This window comes from Astatotilapia calliptera, chromosome 13, assembly GCF_900246225.1.
Source record: "Astatotilapia calliptera chromosome 13, fAstCal1.2, whole genome shotgun sequence".
NCBI classification, from domain to species: Eukaryota; Metazoa; Chordata; class Actinopteri; order Cichliformes; family Cichlidae; genus Astatotilapia; species Astatotilapia calliptera.
Window position 1 is genome coordinate 22,759,116 of NC_039314.1, and position 19,503 is coordinate 22,778,618.

A 19,503-nucleotide genomic window follows, 5' to 3' on the forward strand; every position below is an offset into this window, starting at 1 on the left:
GCATCTACAACTGCCGATACCAAGTCCAGGACAAAACACTGACAGCGACGTTTTTGAGCTCACAAACATGCAGTGCTGTTTTCACAGTAAAGAATTTCAAGAAGGATGTGACTCTTAATGAATTAATCCCTACAACAAAGCAGGAACTGAGGCATTTGCTTTGAAGTGGTGGTTTTAACATAAGAGCATTCTGCTTTTAAGTCAGTCTGGTCACTTGCTTTACCTATTTTAGGTATCATGAGCCATTTTTAAACCTGTGGCATCACTGTGTATATAGTGTAGCTCTTTGCTTGGTGCTTATCCTTATGAAAGAGGGGCTTTAATAAGAGCACTGGCATATTCCCTGGTCTGTCTGTCTGTCTCCACTAAGTAGTTCTAATGGATGACTATGAGCAGGCTAATGCTATTATGTTGATGTTAATTTTTTGGTGAGCGGGGTCTGTGATATTGGAACTGAATCCCACTGGGTTATTTATTCTTCACGTTAGTCGCAGAGGAATCGCTGAGGTCGGAAGATTGCCAAATGTGTGTTGTATGTATATGAACTTGACAGGTTAAGTGAAACAGATCATTGTTGTTTATACCATGGGATATTTCGGTTGCGTTTGTTAAACTTTGTGTGTGAGAGTTCTTTGAATATTATCAGCTGCCACAGTCAAAGATGGATATAACCTCTGTGTCTGAAAAGTGAAGTCATTTCATTGCGTTATTTTTACTGGCCAGCAGAGGGCGACTCATGTGGTTGCAAAAACACTTCAGTTTGTATAGAAATCTGTGCAAGAGTAGTACTCTGATCCCTTTCTCTGTGACGTTGGGAAACATGGATTTCTGGGTTCAATTACTAGATTTAGTTAATTCATGTTCATTTTCAGCAATATTCTCCTCATTAGTCCCTCTGAGTTGCATTTGCATGTCCTCCCTGTGCTTGTGTAGGTTTCCTCAGGGGGCTCATGCTATCACAAACATGTTCACTTACTTCACCTATCACTGTGTTCTTCATGAAGGTACTGGCTTACATTCTCTGCACAGTGGCTTCCTACTGCATCATAATGTGTAGGACAAGTTAAAGGATCAGTTTCACTACAGGAATAAATAAAGGATATATTACCCTCATACACTTCGATCACCAGAGTGGCTTTAAATCCAAATCTCCAGATTCAGTTGGCAGTTACTTTTGGGTGAAATTCGCCCTGCGTGTCATGCGTTTTGAAGACATGCAGTGTTCAGCAGGAAAATTGAGTAGGAAAGAGTTTAAGCCTTTAATAGTTGTAAGGATACAAAAACCTTCCAAAGGAGAGCTTCCCCAAATCCCCAATTATTTAGTAAAGGCCTCTTCTCTGTATGATCAGTATAACCTGTATGGCCAATAATCACACCTCTACATACATTTTTTGTTTTACATACAAATGTGAACAAGTTCAGCGAGGAAAACAATATTTTTTAGAATCTAAAGTTAGTTCACATTCATTTTCATTTAAAACCAAGGTATTGCAAGTGATGGGAAATGTTGTGTATGTGTCAAAAACAAGCACATATCGCATCCTTCTGTTTAGTGAGAACGTAATTAAAACATTACAACAGGACAGGTCAGGTATAGGTCTCAGTTTTACTGCTAGGATTTGGAGTTTGCTGATTGAAAGGGGCTTGGTTTAATGCTTGCACTGCCTTTTGTGTAAAAGACATTAACCCAAAGCAAAACATTTCTTTGTTTTACAAGAAGTTGGGAAGACAGACGGTGTGTGTGTGTGTGTGTGTGTGTGTGTGTGTGTGTGTGTGTGTGTGTGTGTGTGTGTGTGTGTGTGTGTGTGTGTGTGTGTGTGTTAGAGAGAGCGAGCGAAAGCGAGATCATGCATGTTTTTAATTTGTCCATTAACACCTGCTCCATATGCAGAACACACCGTCTGTATGTGTTCTTTTTTTCTTCCACTTCTTTTTTCTCAGCATGCCGTTCTCTTAGCGCAGTGTTGCTGCGGGTAACCACAATAATGGCTGGTGCAGTATGTGGTCAAATGCTGCCAGTTGTAGTAAAAGCTCAGACTATTTCACGCTTTGATGAGTTTCTCTTTCCATCTCTCTCTCTCCCTTTTTGTGTGCCACTTATTGCAGTGCACACAGAGAAAGTGAAGAGTATAGAGGGAAGGGGAGAGAGCAAGAGATCAATGGATGTATAGAAGAAAAGTTCACAAATAAAGGACCATAGAGAAATAAATGGAGGACAGTGAGAAAAGGTGAAAGGAGAGTGCTAACAAGAGCTCACATTGCAAAAAACAAGGACAAAACTTGACAAATATACTTGAAACAAACTGCAGGACCACAAAATAATGTTGTGAAAGATAAAAGTGCACTGTTCTGCTACCTCCTTCTCATCCTCATCCTTACTAAATTTCCTGTATCTCTTAATCCAGTGTCTCACTATCTTCATTCATAATATAACTATTACATACACTCATCTTTAACGTGTCTAACAATAATAGTAATGATGACAAATGTGATTGTGCAAATGTATGAACCATAACAAAAAAGTGTTGGTTTTGAGCTGTCTTAAGTTACCTTAGGCCTGAGTCACACAGGCCTAGAGACCTGTCAGTGGCCCCCATGGTGAACCATGGAGACACGTACCTCCATAGTACCTCGGTTAGCAAATGTTTGTTGCAGTAGGGAGAAATTTTAAAGGTCATTTTTCTTCATTTCTTGTTTCCTTAGCATTTTTTCCCATTCAGGTTTAAATCCAGTCCAGCCAGCAGTTGGTGAGTGTGCGTCTTCTATACAAAGTATAGTAACTTCAGCAGTCTGCTAACAAGGAAAGAAATCACAAGGATATTTTTGGTGCAGTGCCCTCATTGTGACAAGTTTCACCCAGCAACAGCCAGCAACCTCCAGCAACCACTTACCAGTCAGGGAATATGCATTTTTCCTACACAACAGGTTGCCAGGAAGTTGCTGAGTATATGACCCAGACCTTAGCTAGCTCTGATTTGATTCTAGATATTGCCAGTTGGTCTATCTAGCACTTTTTCCACACTTACATATTTAATCACAGTCTAATTGCAATTAATTATTTGTTAAGACAATGGCGATAATCAGGATGAATTTATGTTTTATCCTAATATGAGGCTGACTTTTGTGATTTCAAGTAAAATGTAACAGCTATTGCCTTGACAAGCTTTCACTAGGATTCATGATTCCCAGAGGATTAATCATGATCTACAGTATCACCTGCTTGTACCTCACTTGATCCTTTTTTTTTCATTGTGATGAAGAGAGATGTGAGCTTGCAGTGAGATCCACCAATAAATCTGCTACAATATAATCACACATGATAGCTTATGGATTCTTGGCTGGAATTCTGTTCCGTCTCCCTCTGTACAATTCCCATATCTTTTTTTTTTCTGCAAAGATTCTCAAGTAATCAAAGTGATGGAGTATCTAGAAGTACTTCTTGACTGTCTCTGAAACATGTCTTTTTCTTTCTTTCTCCTTTCCTTCGCTCACACCCTGTGTAAACCACTTTCTGTTTACAACATGTTGACACAGCCAACATAGTTTTGGTCAGTTAGCAACAAGGGGAACTTTCCCAAAAAAGGATTAGACTATGTTTGGCCACACTGGACTAACATTGGTACAGATGTGGTAAATGATGTAAGGAGTCCAGCGGCTGGCTGCAGACTGGTATGTTAATGTGCAAATCACTGTTATCCATTTGATAGAATGTGTCAATAAGTGTTGAAATATATAAAAGGAATTTTAAACAATGGCAAGATTTGGAAAAGTGGAAATCAAATTCGCCTTCTAATATTGTCCAAAAGCAAGGCACTCTTTTAATTATATGGCATTTTTAATTAGTAGAAAACAGTTATCTTTGCTCATCTTTTAATATGTAATTCTGTGTTGAGTGGAAAAAAATGAATAATAACCCAATGGTAAAATGTATTCCCAATGACCAGGTGTTGTAAAGGAGTGGCCTTGGAATTGTGGCATCATACCAATAGCTGTCCTACTGAGGAGGTAATCTCCCATACGCTATAGGTGCTCCAGCTTTGAGCAATAGAGATTTGCATTTGTCCTGAGCAGCTGAATGAAGAAAAAAACAAAAATGGTAGTTTCTGGGGGAAGGAAAGCTTGTCCTGTATGCCCTTGTATGAAGAAAAATAATAAATAAGAAAATCCACTTAGAGGAGGACAAGTTCAACACTTAAGAGCCACCTTCTTTTTTCATTGCTCAGATGGATGCAAACTGTTTTTTCTCGTATTTCACTTAGACTCTAGAACAGGTTTTTTGTTAATGAGCACAGCAGAGATGTATGTGCAATGCTAATGAGCGACAGGCAAAGGGTGGAAAATGAGGAAAAGTCTGCATACTCAACTTAGCAGACAATGTCTAAGACAAAGCCATTAACATTTTTGTAACATGCAGTCGTTTAAAGTATGAACTACTATCTGTAGAGGTTACACATTGTTCAATCTTACTTAAGATTGTTTATTTTTCATCTAAAATGATTAGATGACTACGGCTGCAAAGATTGTAAAAATAATTGACTGTAAAAAATTGTCGACGCGTCATACACTAATATATATAAATTTTGATTTGATTTGAATACCACATAAATGTGTTTTTGTAACTGCAATACACTACAGGAAGCTATGACGGCAATATGGCCTCTATTGTCTGCCAAGGCTACACTTAGTGCTAAAAAAGAAGAATGCAGTGTGAACACAAAACAGAATGTCACTGTCGCTACCTGATCCGTACCGGAAACCCGATCGGTACCACGCATGCGCAAATCTAACGCCACTTCCTCTCTTTATCATTAAAACTTTCATTTGTATTACTTGATATTTTTATTTATTTATATTTTATTCTGACGGTCCTATTGAGTAATGTTACATTTTTTAAAATTATTTTCAAAATCATGTTTCTTGGGTCATTATTTAAATTTTCTGTTAAGTGGGTGAGAGAGCAGGTTGATATTCACAGGCGCGCAGACTTAAGCAGTTGAGGTACTGGTACTGGAGCCAAGAACAGAAAGTTTGCCCGCAGGAAGCTGAGGTAAGAGTTATTGAAGTAATTGTTGACTAATCAAAGCAAAATGACAGATTAGTTGACAACCAAAACAATCCTTAGTTACAGCTGTATACATACAAAGATAACACAAAGAAATGTGTGTAAGATAATACATTTATGATGCAATGCAAAGCTCGTACTTTTCTACTGGAAGATTTTGTCTGCAAAACTCGTAAAACCTGAATGATCAGTGATTTCGGTTTGCATCACAGATGGAAATGCCAGCAAACCACAAACAGTGGTGCACCTAGTGTGACTATGATGTTTGTCTCTGTACAGTACAAAGAAGACGTAAAACCCTGTGTGATTAAAGTAAACAAAAATGTCTTAGGACAAACTGAGCTGAGATAACCAAGTGAAAGTTAAACAGATTTATGGTGCTTAGTGGCCCATATCACTGCAACAGATTTGATGCAAGAGAGTGAGTCTTGCCTGGAGCTTAGCTTGAATATGTATCTGATAGCAGTCGCACTGAGGATAGTCACACACGCTCACAGCCACAGTTCTGCTCTTCTGATAGCTGCATGGACAGAAAAGACACAGACCATGCTCCCTAGTAATGTGCACTGCTAGACAGGCACACATACACACACATGTACACACACACCCTCAAACACACACTCTTGCTGCAGCAGCTGCAGTGTTAGCTAATCTGTACAGGCTCTAGTGTGCAGAATCCTGGGCTTACAGAGATCTGATACCAATTCATCTGTCTCTCTTTTTCATCTCTTTCTCTGACTGTGTCTTTCTGTAGTGTTCAAAGCTGTAAATATATTACATCCCCATGGTCTCTTACCGAAATGGGCTGATCAGGAGAATCCAGGCTCTGTTCTTTGATTGATTTCATCTATTAAATCTGTTCAGTCGTGAGCTGGGATTTAGATGAAGGGGAGGAGGGAGCTTAAAGATTTGAAAGACATCCGGGGAAGCAAAATCTCAGGTCTTTGCATTTATTTCATTACCTTTTCAGATTAAAAGCTTCTGTCTGCATTTGTAGAAGAGCGCTATTTACTTTCCTATAGGAGGTTTAAATGGTTTGAAATGAATAATAATGATAAAAAAACACCAGTATTCTCATTGTTTCTAAGAAAATTTGCTGTACAGCAATCCTGGTTTGAGGGGTTTAACAAATAATATTCCTTGATGGTGGAAAAGCCTTGTCATACCACTAGATGAATTTTCCATGTAATCTATGATGACAAGATGTCCTAGTTTGCCAGGGACGGTGTCTGGATTTTGTGCTCGGACTCAGACAAGCCTAGAAACACAGCCTAGTATCTGAAAAAGTTGGATGCTGTGTAAAGCTATTAATAAAAATGGAATTTAGACCATAAATTTAATTAAAAATATTAAAGACAGCATTTGAAATATTATTTTGGGGGAGCCAAGAATTTGAATTCTTCCTTTTATGACAATTTTTCTCTTACTCCCGTTACACTCATTGACACAATCAGGCATCAAACTGCAGGTCTTTATCCAAAAACTGAAAATGCACTGATGAAGTGCACTTCAGTTTCCAGTCCAAATAATTGCTCTCATGCGCACAAGGTGACAAAAGTGGTAAGTGATGTGAGTGAGGAGTGTGTGTGTTAGAGAACGAGTGACTGTCAGATGAGCCAAACAAATCTTTGACTTTGTGCCAAAATGTCTGGTGACCTCAGTTACACTCAGACTTAACAGATGTGGATTGTGGCGATAAACCTAAGGCAGGAAGACTCCCTCCTTCCACTGCGCCTTTCTGTTTGCACTAGAAGCTTTTTAATGACTTTAACAAACATTTGAATCGTATAAAAGGCGTGTAATTAGCCACGAGTCACATGCACATGCTCTTTCTGTATCCTGAAGTATGACATCCCAGAAAGGGTTTGGCCTGGCAGCAAGAGGAGGCTTCAATTTAATCCCATATGGTGCAAAACACTTAAATCCTAAGCCAAAAGTAGAAGGTAAGCAAACCATATTCACAATTAAAGCTCAAGACCTAACAGTACTAATATCACTCCCTCTATGAAGCTATAGCTAGAAACTAGCTATCATAGCTAATTAATGCAATTGCTTATGTTAAGTAGTTATGTTTAAACTTAAGGGAAAAAATCCACAAAGTGTGGCTTTGCTGAGCTATATTTGTGTCATCTAACATTTTCCACAATAGTGGAATTCAACTTCAACTTAATCTTTACAAAAACCAATAACAAAATAATGCCAACAGAAACCGAGATGAATATAACTATCGTGGCATTTGGAGACCTTTGGCCACAGTGTTGTGTGTCACATCTGTGTGTTGTGATGTGACACTGAGCTTTTTTTCTGTCATCGCTGTTGCCCTTAAGCTCGTTTTCAAACTGCGAAGTGTACAAAACACTGTAGAGAAGATTTGTATGGATATAATTGTGTGTGTGTGTTTAAAAACACTGCCAGTATACTTTCTGTGGTTTTGTGGCTGTTAAAAGCTAGCTTGTGTGTCAGGTTTACTCGAAGTAAACATTTCCACATCTTTGAGCGGGAGTAAAAGTGGGACCCTGTTAAGTCAAATTAACGATTTGCCATCAGTTTAAACACTGACCTGACAAGTAGGTTTTCTGCGACTGAGGGAGAATGAGCATTTGCCATATTTTTTTTTAAACGTGTGTGTGATTGGTATATATCCATAATGCATGTGTAACAATGCAACAGATAACTCTTTATGTCATTTTGGGTCCTCTGGGATCTGACCTCACTGAGTTCTCCCGCGATCCCTGGAAAAAGAATGTAATTCGGGAATTCCAGCTGGGATTTCCCTTGCAGTTTTTCCCAACCTGGAATTTAATAGTGCAGATTAAGCAGTAGGATTTGGTGCGTATGACTACTACCTTAATGCCTCAATATCACAGTGAGCTGTCATAATTTAGCAATGTGTGGTTCTCATAGGAACTTAATCTAAGTGTGAGGCTGACAGTCTATTGCTTGTATCGTGTGTAAGGTGTTGAATCTCAGTGTTCAACCTCTGCAGTGAGGTGGGATGCTACAATAGAATCTCTACAGAGTTTGTTATGGTGTATTTTGTGCATTTACAATCACAAAGCATGAGAATACAGAGAGAATCGGTGCAGGCACAGGGGAAACATGCAGCTCCTCACAGAAAAACCCTACCTGACCAGGGGAATTTGAACCCAGGATTATCTGGTCGAAGGTCAGAGCCACCCCGTTTTTGAAATTGATAGATATCCTCTTTCCCTGTGGTTCCTGTCTTAGGATGAAGGCATTTGAAGATATGAGTGTCTCCAGGTTTGTTAAGAGTTATTACAGGTCTTTAATAAAAGGAGTGGTAACCAATGCAGACCGGACTCTAGAAAAGCTTGTGACAGCTCATGATTAAGAGAAATGAGGTTATTGAGAGTTTAACGATAACAAATGATCCATGAGAAGAGAAACGGAGGAGAAGCTGCTGACATTCAACTTTTTTTTTCTAATACAAGACTAATTACAAAAACACAGTTTTTCCTTGGCACTATGGAAAACACCCCCAAAATGGCAATAAGATCATAACCAAACTCTCCATGGAAATGCAGGCTAATGAAATTCTTTCAGCATAAGCAGCTCTTAGGGCAAAAAAAATGCAATGCCCCTATTAAATAATCATAGGAAATATGAGGTAATTTTGTGCCTATAAAGTAAAGTAATAGCTGTGACAATCTAAACATCTTTACAAGCTTTACCTGTGAGCCAAGCAATCGATATGATTTGACATGCCGTGCTGATTCATAATATTTGTACTAATATAAACCCCAAGACAGCAAGGAAAGCAGCCGGCAGATAGAAGAAGAGCAACAGACAAGAGGCAGCCAGCAAAGCATGTTGAATGAAATGAAAAGAGTGAGGCAGGGAGGGGAAGACGGGCAAATGAATCCACTCTACAATCTATCAGCAATGGCAGGTTGTCTATATGTTGGAGGACTGAGCTATCACATAATCCCCGGGTGGTCCTGGTTTCTGTCTCCGCGGTGACAAGCGTCTCCTTGGTGGATGAACGAACTGTCGGTGAGTGGAGGCCTCGCATCCGTGTGTGTGTGTGTGTATAAAGATTTATGAGTTCACACACTGACAATGAGAAACAGCCTGCTTCATACATGCACTCTCTTTCTCATGCACACCCACTCCCCCACATTTTTTTCTAGATCATATTATAAATGACTGTTCTTAAGACCTGTGGGTTAATCACTGGGGCTCCACGGGCTACTCACATATGGCATGACTAGATATTAAGAGTTAGAAATATTGTGGCCCAGTGGAAGAGAGCACCGGTCGATGTCAAGGGAAATTTAATGAAGGCAGTTTAATTTTTAGTTTGAAGATGAATAAATTTATGCTTAGCTACATTAAAATTTCATCCATTTAGCATTTTAATGATTGTTGTTTTATAGTAGATAATTGTGTAATTGTGCATGTTTGGCTCTAGCTGAGTAATAAATATAGTCTAGTCTTGAAGTGAAGCTGGAAAATGGGCTTTCTATTATCTCTTGTCTTTGAGGAACACTTCAGATTGAGTGGTTTGGAGACAAAGTAATAGGAGCGACTGAAAACACCAGTGATGATGTAAGGAACTGCTGAAGGAAATTCACCAGTGATTTGCAGATGCAGCCCATAGATTTTGTAGCTCGTGTGTTTTTTTTATAACCATAACTTTCACTATGTAATGCTATGGAATGTTGAAATGTTGTGTGGTTCTTCAACGACACCTTCACTGCCTTGATGGAAAATAAGTCTAAATGTGATTTTAGGATGAAAGTTGAGAAGTAATATTCGAGCTTTTTTGTCTTGGTGGAAATACAGACTTTTGTGAGTGGTATTGTAGTCCCCTGGCACAGAGAGGTGCCTTTAATCTTGATGAAGGGTAGCGGTGGAATCACAATCATCTCCAAACACACAGCCCTACATACACAGGGAAGCAGACAAAGAAATACACAAGCACAATTACACTAAGATCGATTCCCAGGGAGGAAAGTTGCAGATGTGATGTTTTAGGTCTTTACATTTAAAGCCATTGTATTTGTACCCCTAACATATTTTTGTTAACTGATCTTTTACAGTTAAAAACAAAAAAAAAATGGCATTAGAATACCTGGATTCGAATCATTGGTGACCTCTTTTTGTCCTCATTTTAGATGTTTAACATCTAAATATGTTCTACCATATCTGTTTATGTGACTGCAGATAGTTTCTAATGCTTTAAGAAAGACACTTCTGTGGAGTAGTATTATAACATAGATAGGCCAGCAGTGGATGTAGGCTATCAGCCGATCTTGTTTCTAATGTAGCACACTGACTCCCATGATGCTGCAGAGGACGAGAGACTGGGAGTGAGAGAGAGAGAGAAAGGCCTCCGGCTCCTCTTGCTTCTTGTACTCTTTCACAATCTCTCATATGTCCACCTCAATCACACTTTTACCCTCATTTTAACTTTCTCTTAGGGATACTTTAAGTCTTTCATCACTCTCAGCTCTTTTCATGTGATCTCTTTGAACTTTCTCACACTGTTTCACTTATGCTTGCTTTCAGTATGCACAGTAATACTCAATGAAGAGCATTACAATAAAGACATTTTTCATTCTCTGTATGAATACATAAAACCTAAAAGAGATGATCTATCGACTCGTTTTTACATTTTTATGAGTAGATGCCACGTTTTAGGGCAGCAAGGGCCGGGGACTTTTCTGTGTGGAGTTTGCATGTTCTCCCTGTGTCTGCGTGGGTTGTCTCCAGGTACTCCAGGCTTCCTCCCACAGTACAAAGACATGCAGTTAGTGGGTTAGGTTAGTTTTGGCAATTCTAAATTGCTCATAGGTGTGAATACTGTGTAAGTGTTAAAGGTTGTCTGTCTCTGTGCCAGTCCTACGACAGACTGGCAACCTGTCTAGGGAGTACCCACCTCTTACAGTGTGGTAGCTGGGATAGGCTCCATAGGGTAAAAGGTGGACTTTTTCTAAGGAGAAACCGCATATCCATCCTCTGTTCAGTAATGCTTTGCTGTGCCTGTTCTTCATTGACCTACCTCTGTTAGAGGTACAATTTGTTATTTTGTGACTCTGGAGATGATGCTAGCAGCCTAATATTGTGTCCCATTTCAAGAGCCACCTGCTTCAAAGGACGCAGCTGATGGAGGGTGCAAACTGAGTCTGCATCTGCACATTAAATAAAGTGATTACAAAGGCAGTAGTAGTTTTTGTGCTACTGAGACAACTAGAGAAATAGAAGTTGATTTTTTAAATATATTAACCCTTTCATTGGAGAGATTTTGGGAGATGGGAGATTTTGCTAATAGCATATCTATCAATGTCAGATCGATAGAATGAGATATTACAGTGGTTCTCGTGGTAAAAATTAAGTGCTTATAAAATTGAAACAGAGTGGGTTAAAAAGATTCGATATTTAAGATCACACTTTTTTGTATTTTATCATCGGGCATTTTATTTTTATCAAAAATTCATGTATCATCTGGACTACTGTCCTCCATGGATCAATGTAGGCGGTTTGTGGGAGTGTTTGACGTGTTAATGTTTTTGATTTCTGGCTGTGAATTTTCTTAAATTTGATTCAAAAACAAGCAACCCGAAGCAGTCAGAATTGTTGGCACCACTCTGCGAGCTAGTGGGAGTAAATGACAATCAATACAAACCACTGCATAAACAAAAGATGAAACAACCAACTTGGTATTAAAAGAAGTGAATGAAGGGGAGGAAGAACAAGCAGTTGAGGACAGAGATTCTTTTGGATGGTCTGCTGACAGTATCCAGCAATGGAAAATGGAAATGGAAAATACATTGATGCTAATTTTAGTGCTAAAAGAGTGTTTAATGTTTAATGGTCAAAATACAATACAAATGTTTTATAGGTTGTACTTTTCAAACAAGGTGGCAAAATGTGCTTCCTCAAAAAAACACACGGTTTTCATTGTTAGTTTTCTTCAGCATGTGTAATATTTGATCGACTGACTAATTAGCTAAAACCCGTGTTAAAAACATCTTAATTTGTCTTATATTTAAGCATTTAGATATACTAACAAGCTGAAACAGCATGTGATAGCTAGACAGCAGATAATGAACGGAGGTAAATGGTTTTAATGTGCACAAACACACACTCTTTCACAGTGATTAGCCTACAGTTGCCCTTCTGTTTTGTCTGTTGTGTGTCACACAGGGAACAAATAGGGACAAGCAGACATTAGCCATGCCCCGCTGTTTAAACACAGACCTCTGTGCGTGTTATATCCCTGTCTGATCAACAATGTCTCTCTATTCTGGCGAAGGTGTGGTAGGTCTTTCCTTGGCACAATTGAGGCAAGTGGTTTAGGACTGAGCCTGTGTGTGTGTGTGTGTGTGTGTGTGTGTGTGTGTGTGTGTGTGTGTGTGTGTGTGTGTGTGTGTGTGTGTGTGTGTGTGTGTGTGAATATCACTCTGTGCCACTTCCGAGCCTTTACAAAAAATTCCTCCATTACACACTCTTCCTACATCCTCTGCTTCCACCATACAGTAAAACCAAGCTTTACATGAGTGGCCCACACACACAGACTGCACTGCCAGCCGCCTTCTCTGTTTTCTAAAGATCTCAGGGTACAGTCCTTCAGATTTATTCAAATGCCGAAAGCACTCTTTGATTAGTCTTTTCTTGGAAAAAAAAATGTATTCATTAGTCTCATATGAAGAACTGAAGGCATGTATTGGATGTTTTACCAGGATTAGGAACAGCATGTATTTTCTCAAATATGAGAAATATGCAAAGCTGCTCATGCTCAGTTTGAGTCAATGTCCATGGAGAAGGATAAAATGGAAGGATTTCCACTTCAGCGATCTGATAGGTAGCTCATTTACTCTTGGACTGCATGTGAACTTGGTCCATATCAGATAAAAAGGGCTCACATACCATATGTGTTTTACTTCCATTCAAAATCTGCTTAAAACACCAAATATTATCAACTTTGAAGAGAATACTAAATGTAACACTTTAGTGTTACATAGAGCTTTAGTGATGCAAATCACAATTGTGCTCTTCACAGTGCTTATAATTGATCTCTATCCTCAGAGGCTAAGCACATCTATATACATTCACTTCATGCACTCACGCTTAAAAGCATATGCACACCAATAAAATGCTCTATAAGCAGTACACATGTCACCATTGCGCAATTTGTAGCCACTCTTGTCACCTTTATGCTGTTTTCACACACAGCTGCATGCAATCATAAGCACAACGTGCGCAAGCTTGCCTTTTCAATATGCCTGAAATAGTGAGGAGTCAGTGGCGAAGGTGAGCAAGAGCAAGAGAGGTGGGGTGAGTAAACGAAAAAGAAGTGGAAAGAAAGACTGAACAGAAAAATCCTGTTTCCATTGCTTCACACAGAGAGAGGGAAAGAGGAAGCCATAAGGGGGATGGCAACGTGACAAATGTCTGGCCATAGAGTGAAGCCAATAAGAGACAGAACTAAAGAGAGGGAGTGATGAAGGAAGAGCGAGAGAGAGGAGGAAAGGAGAGAGAGCAGAATATGTAATTAAAGCTGTGACTACCAGGGTCTGAAATCATTTCTCCCAGTCGTTGTGTTGGACTTGGCTTGTGGTGCATCTCTGGAAACTCCAAATGACATAAGTCATTTCACAGTATGTGTGCGTATGTGTGTGAGTGGGTATGACTTAATGTACAGTATTTTGGTATGGTTTTTCACATATGCCAGACAAGGTCGATTATGTTTGTTAAGTAGCTATCTGAGTGCATGCCTTCCAGTGCCATGCGACATGCACTGTATATATTTCTGCTGTATCCTAGCTTTAAAGTGATTTGTTTTCCACATTGCTACATCAGTGTGTTTATAATGGATCAATAGAACCCCCATGACCTTCAGGGAGACATAAAGAAAGTGGAGAAGAGAGAGGGTCAAACGTAGCTGCTGATATGAAACCAGCCTTTTGTTAGACACCTCACAGTTCACTGCACTGATGTAGGACCAACTACTACATGGCTGGTCCAGTCCCTGAGGGTCTTAATCTGTCCTTTTCCATGTCTGTCACTTCTGCTTAATTCATTGCAGCTTATATGGTGCTTATTGTTATGTGTGTCAATTTCCCATTTTCACAAGACTGTACAACACAAAATCTTACTGTTTTAATATGATAAAAGAAATAACAATACATTTAACGCTAAGGTAGGTGGTATTGGGCAAAAATGCCATTGTACAGTGAAATTTCCACTTGTTATATGTCAGTTGTTCAGAAGTGAACTTCCACATCGCCTCTCCAGCTCTGTTTTTAAGCTTTGGAAAATCTAGATGGGACATTTTAACCAGTACAGGGATTTTCTGTCTGGTGTTCAAATGCAAATCATGCACACTGTTTCAATGTCAGAATATCCTGCAGGAAAAGTTGCTATTTCAGCATTTGCACTAACTATGTGCAGTCCAAAACCGATTAAAAAAAAAAAGACAGACTAAAAATGGACAAAGAGATTAAATAATGTGTGGGATAGCTGGAATATTTACACAGGTGACCTATGAATTCTGTTTAGTGCATGGGTAATCTTAGAGTGCTGCATAATTTGCAATGCTTTATTATTTCACCACTAAGTGGTTCACACATTCAGCTAAGCGATAGATCAGGTTCTGTCCCTGGAGGAGACACAAATACCTTGGGGGTTGCATCAGAAATGGCATCCAACTTCAAAATCTGCCAAATTCACTGTGCAGAGCCTGCTGTGGCAACCCCTTCCAAATAAAGACAAAAGCTGAAATTATGCTTTTTGCTTTACCACAGACTGCTAAAATGTCACCATTCTTCTTTCTATCTTTAATTGCTCCCCTTCCATGCTTTGTTTTTATCGTTTTCTTTTCTGCTCTTCCTCGCACCATCCTTCTCTCATTTATCCATGCATTCCATCATCCCCGTTGGGTTTTGTCTAGTGTAGATTTATACCTGCCTAAACAGAAGAAGAACGGTACACCTTTAACTCTCTTCAGTACCTTCACAGACAAAAGATGCTCATAAAACATGCCGTGCACAGGGACAACCATACATCACCAAGATATTTAATTAGTAAGACTTATGATTATTACTTTACCGTGCCATTGAAAACACAAAAGGCCTGCAGTGCTCTGGCGTTCATTTCCACTTGCTCCTGTGTGTGTGTAAGGTAAGTATGTTTTGCAGTCTTAGCATGCTAGCAGTTTCCACCACACCGAGACTATTTTAAGACTGGTGCTGACATGAAGAAAAAAATCAAAGAGAGAAAAAATGAAGGCACAAACGCAAAATGTTAAATGACTAAAGAGAAACAGGAAAGAAATCAGGAAGTAAGAAGGTTACTTTGGATGTGTATAGAGGATGAAGTAAAGGGGGAGTAAAGAAAGAAGACTATTGATACTGTATGGTAACTCTAATGACTGCAAGAGTGCCTTTAAGCAAAGACTTTGTCAGATCCCTATAAACTGCCAACCCGCTCTCCCTGTCTCTCTCTTCTTTTCGTTCTCTCTCTGGGGACTCTCTCACAGGAATGTTTCCATTCCCAAGCATTCAAAAAAAGACGAAGTTGCAGGGGTCAGTGTGCATGTGTGTTTGTTTGCCTGCTTGCGTGCATATTTCTGTGTGGAGAGTACAAAAATGAAAAAGATCTTATGTTTCTTTACTTGTGTTTGCGTACAGTCTCTCTCTTGCTCTGCGTGCGTGTGCGTGTCTGTGTGTGAGTGTGCGCGCACGCTGGTATTGATCAGGTCTCGCTTCCATCATTGGTTATTGAAGACAGCAGCGGGCTCAGTGCACTGCTCCACATTATTCACTGTCTACTCACACAGGCTCTCCTTTTGTCCTCTTTCTTTTGCTCTAATAGCAGATAATTTATTCCAATTAATCCCAAATCAAAGTGGACCTAATGTGAACCCATATGACTGGAAGTATTTGAATTTCACATTGAAATTCAAAGATTGTTTTTAAATAAAACAACACATATAGTCATCCTGATTCAGCCCCTGCTTATAGGAATGACCATTAAATATGCTCAACCAGCAGAATATCCCTTAAAAACAGTCTCCTACTCTACCTAAGGTACCTAAACATCTAAGCTCCTCTTATAATATGCAATATTTATACAGGGATACATTACAATTTTAGTGCTATAGCATGTCCCCACTTCTCTCTGGTGTCAGTCAGCCTCCTTGTTCACCCCTTTCAAATCTCCTGATCATATAAAGTGGCTCTGTAGTGGAAATCAATAATGAGCTCTCTCATGCTCTCACCTCTAGCAGTTGTCCAATGAAGAACAGCAACATGCACAGTCTGTTGTTTTTAACACACCAGAAAAGGAAATAGGTGCAAACACTGTCTCAGTACAGCAGAACCAAATGGAGATGGGCCATCGTCATGCTACACTGTGCAAGAATTCAATAGAGCATGGCTTAACAGAAACAGTTACATATCAAGACAACCAAAAATAAAAGCAGGGCAATTGTCACAAAAATGCTTTATTCCCTAAATTGTTCAGATATGTTCTCTGCCCCGATATCACCTGGGGGAACATGGCTAGCTATAATGTTCTATATAGTGGAGTCAGGGGGGGTGTTTTGGAGGCTCTGTGGGGATTTTATCGCTAAACAGAGTCTATAAAGGCACCAGGAAGGAGAGACAGTACTATTATTTGGACTCTTTGTAAAGAGAAATACACTAAAATGGATTACATTACACTCTTTTTGAGTAGAATCGCAATTCATGACCTGAATTATCATTCTTCCATGTTTACTTGATCTCATCTAAATATGTTAGGTTTGGCTAGATGCAGAGCCTGTCACTTTAACTTGAGGCTAAAGGCTCATCTCACAACTCTCAAGGGAATTTCATCTCTGGTCTAAGAAGATTTGGCAGCATTGTTATATATTTAGTACATTTGTTAAGGTTCCTTTGCAGCTTACCAGATAGCTGCCCTGTCCTATCTTGGGTTACCAGACCTGAAGGATGAGTGAGTCTCCCATTCAGTGAATAACCTCTCAACCTAACCATGTTGGATCTTTCTAATAAAATACTATCACATAAGTCTTGTCAGTGATGTAATTCACCCTGATTTGTCCAATTCCATGACATTAAATCTTCTTATTTCCCATCCTGACTCTAACATTTAAGAGCAAGGAGCGGAAGGCTGCTCTGCTAGTCTACATTTTCCTTTTTATGCTGTCAGTGCACACAGCTGAAGAAGGATCTCTGTGAAGGCAAGTTGGCTGTAGTGTGTGGCAGACTGACTGACAGAGATTGAATTTCTAAGTACAACTTGGACTGAATGAAATCTCAACTGGTGATAGCTGAAGATTCGACTCATCAGTAGATTCTTTGGAGACACAAAATGTAACGGACAAGAGGTAACGAGAGGTTTTAATAGAGACAGCAGAACATTAATGTGTTACATTTAACAGAGACCTTGGAGACAAGTACATTTACTGGAAACAGAAGGCTCGAATGCCATGTGGAATACAGAGGTAGCAGGTGTTTCAAATACTGAGTAGAGTCTTTGCAGACATCGCTGCACAATACACTACTTAACAAACTTATTAGACCCCCACCCAGTGTAAGGTTTACGCCACAGCTGCCCTTAATTAATAACACTGGTAATTACTAAAATCATTTTATGCTCCTGTAATGGTTACTCCACCAGTATACACAAGCTCTTTAATCAAAATGAAATCAAATCATTTGAATCAAAATACTTTTAATTCTAAAATGTAATTATTGTTGTCACCCATTAATTTTCTGTTTTCTAGTAAAACAGTACAGCACATTATAATTTTTTGATTAAGATGCCAAATTACAGTTCTTTACTTGTGCTCCTGAACAGAGAATGTAGTTTTAGTGGTTAAATGTTTTCAAATGCTTAATTAATTTCTGACTGACAAAACTAAAACTCTGACTAATTTTTAGTTTTGACAAAGTTTTTGATAGAGGTCTAGTTCTGTAACTTTATGTGATCTGCCATGTAAATAAAACCACTTATAGATGATAATGACTCTGCAGGATGACCTATTGTTTCACAAATGCTTGTAATACCACACAGCAAGTCCAGGTGCTTGGTTTTCTATACCTGAAAACACCTGAATTCAAAGATCAGGAGGTGTGGCCTAATATTTTTGTCCAGTGCGCCCCAGGGTGGCTGTGGCTACAATGTAGCTTGCCATCACCAGTGTGTGAATGTGTGTGTGAATGGGTGCATGACTGGATGTGTAAAGCGCTTTGGGGTCCTTAGGGACTAGTAAAGCGCTATACAAATACAGGCCATTTACCATTTACCATATAATGTATGTCACAGGCATTTTGAACAGAGTAGAGTAAATTCTCAGGTACAGTACAGTTATGTTCTATTCCCTGCACACAAGAGAATGGTGTAGTCTTTAGCAGAGGACTGATTTTCATCTTTAGTAGACTCTACATAAGGGGTTCTAAAGTTTATGATTATGGAAACAGCTGGGCTTTTACTGCTCAGCAGACCATGGAGACGGCGAGATATTTAAATGTTCAGTAAACGACTTTTCTGTCAAAAGTGGAGATTTGCATAATCAGCAGACTCCATAGAGATGGTGGATCTCAACAGCCTGTCAGTACTGTTCATTATACTCTGTGGAGATTGCATTGGGCTTCTAATGTATAGACAATTTTACAGAGACAGCTGAAGGATCTGCTGTTCAGTAATCGTGACTTGGGTTTAAATGAGTTCAAGTCCCAGGATATCAGGACATGCTTCTCATGTCTGTATGGACGTGAGATTGAATCGTCTATGAATATCAGTTCATTATATAGCACAGTCAAAAGATCATGCCTAGTCTCTCAGGTGGTTACAGAATAAATTACTGTGTCTTCCATTAAATACAAAAGAGTTCAAAGGCTAACATTAAATGCACATAGCACTCTGTGCCTCTGACTTGGACTTTACCTCCCTCTCTCTCTCTATGTGTCGCCCTCTCTCTACCTCTGTCTCTGTCCTTGAGGTCAGTTTAATTTATATCAAGATACATACAAAGAGTTCAACATTGTTTGGCTTTGAACTTTGCCCTGGGTATTATTACGGTGATACTTACAGTGCAACTGTTCTGAACACTGAAACACTGCAAATGAAATGTATTCTTCTATGCTGTAGTGATTCTTTGTCAGTGTTCTTGCTGTATCATGCTGTACAAATGGCATTTAAAAACTGAAAATGAGAACAAGAAAGTGCATGATGCTTTGGTCAATCGCAGGTCATGCACACTGCTTTTGGGTTTGTATTTATTATTCTACCAGCAGTCTTCAGTGTTTTAGAAGTATCTTGTATCCGAGGCTGAATGTCAAGAGGCCCTCCTAATGAACTTTAAGCCTGTCCTCTGCTGGGAAGCAGCATGGTACAACATCTGTCATAACACACACAGCCTCACACTCGCACACACTATACAGTATGCATGCAGGGAGAGACAAAGAGCA

At 39.3% G+C, this 19,503-nt stretch overlaps 1 protein-coding gene across 4 annotated transcripts in view; it reads left to right on the forward strand.

Moving 5' to 3' along the window:
• slc8a1b (solute carrier family 8 member 1b) overlaps positions 1-19,503 on the forward strand; it is a 146,392-nt gene that overhangs the window by 36,081 nt on the left and 90,808 nt on the right. The window lies entirely within an intron of this gene.